This window comes from Onychostruthus taczanowskii, unplaced genomic scaffold, assembly GCF_017590055.1.
Source record: "Onychostruthus taczanowskii isolate IOZ18803 unplaced genomic scaffold, ASM1759005v1 scaffold213, whole genome shotgun sequence".
Taxonomy (NCBI): Eukaryota; Metazoa; Chordata; class Aves; order Passeriformes; family Passeridae; genus Onychostruthus; species Onychostruthus taczanowskii.
In genome coordinates, this window is record NW_024499385.1 from 70,730 (window position 1) to 72,520 (window position 1,791).

The following is a 1,791-nucleotide window of genomic DNA, read 5'->3' on the forward strand; positions in this document are numbered from 1 at the left end:
GCCATTCCCATGCTTGACCACCCTTCCACTAAAGAAATTTGTCCTAACATCCCATCTGAACCATTCCTGGTGCAATTTTGGGCCATTTTTTCTTTTCCTATCTCTTTTTTAATTGGGAGAAGAGACTGACCCCTACCTGGCTGCACTCTCCTGTCAGTTCCAGAGTCCAGGCTGTTCTTTGCTTCCCAGAGGAGAATCCTGGATGCCCAAGGAAATGCTCCACACACTAAAAGGACACACTCAATGGAAAACAATTTCCCAGGAATTTCAGGATGCAGGGGAAGAGCTCCCAGGGGTCAGGATGGCCGAGCGGTCTAAGGCGCTGCGTTCAGGTCGCAGTCTCCCCTGGAGGCGTGGGTTCGAATCCCACTCCTGACAACTTCTTTGCTGGCCAGAGCCATCTCACAGGGAATTCTGCTGCCTCTCTGTGTAAGAGACGTTCCTGGAAATCCCTCTGGTCTGGTCGAGTCCCAGGATTAACACCCGACTATTGGTTGTTCATGTTCATAAAAAGTGTCCCTTCCACTAATCAACACCTGTTTCAGGTGGGGTTTTATTTTTCCATAGGATCAACCTGGCTCAGGTGGAATTTTGGCATTTCTGGTGTTTTACAGGCACTGGGGCAGCTGGTGAAAAGTGGGCTCACCTGTCTCAGGGGGGAAAAAGAGTTCTAAGCCATGAGTTTTGGGGCTGATTGAGGGCTTTAAACAAGGTTTGAAGGGGAAGGGGATAAACCCAGGCTCCTTGGGTGAGCCCAGGGGTACCATGCCAGTGTCGGGATGGAAATCCATCTGCTTGTGGCACGGAAGGCTCTACAGAGGGACCTGGACAGGATGGAGAAATGGGCTAAGTTAAAAAATGAATAAATATGGCACTTTGTGACAGAATACAGTGGCCATGGTGGCATTTGGTCAAAGACTAGATGTGATGATCTTGGAGGTTTTTACCAAACCTATCAATTCTGTGGTTCTCAAACTCAGAAATCCTCTTCAAACCTAAACAAGACAACACGGAAAAGAAAAATAAAAAGCAGTAGCTGCAGCAGTTAAACCCAGAACAGTCTTTTTACTGCACCATTTTTTCCCTAATGCCTGTGAGGCTTCATAACATTTATACTGCAAATTCTTTGAGATGATGTCTTTTATTGAGTGTTTTATCCAGCCCTGCAGTGTTTGAGTACTGCTGGTAGTAGAAATATCCTCATCTGTCAGAGCAGGAACTCTCAGCAATAACTGCTCCACTCCTCTTTCACAAGATTTTTTTGGTTATAGCTTATCTCCATTGCAATCAAATCCCAGACCCTGGATTTCTTCCATCATTAATTTTCAAAACCAGTATCAAATCCCTGAGATCCTTGTGTGCCTCCCAGGCAGACAGGGGAGTCCAGCAAACAAAGGTGCACAGAAAGAGCAGGAAAACTGGTTTGTCTTGAAAAGCAAAGAAATTGGACCAGATGAATCATCCCATCTTCACTTTCTTAATAAGGGCAATGCAGCAGCACTTTCTGCAGACTTGGGTGTGCACCTTCCTTTAAATATCATTGCCAAAGTACTTTTTCTGCTGTGGGGAAGGGGGAAAAAAAGTGCAGGGCTGATGTCAGGGAAGTGATGAATTTCAAGTTTTAAGTTAAAAAAATAAACTCTTCATTTGAGACAGACATTTTGGAAGGAAACATTTGGCTGCTGCAAGAGCCCAAACCTTAGAAGGTTTTTGTCATGGTCAGAGTTGGCAACTTCACCACTACCCTGAGCAGCCTGTTTTGATGTTTGACCACATCTCCAGTGAATATTT

The 1,791-nt window shown here is 45.2% G+C and overlaps 1 non-coding gene across 1 annotated transcript; it reads left to right on the top strand.

Annotated features, from left to right (window-relative positions):
- Positions 1-295: 295 nt before the first annotated feature.
- TRNAL-CAG lies at positions 296-378 on the top strand. Its single transcript has one exon. It is a non-coding gene; the product is annotated as a tRNA-Leu (tRNA).
- The last annotated feature ends 1,413 nt before the right edge of the window (positions 379-1,791 follow it).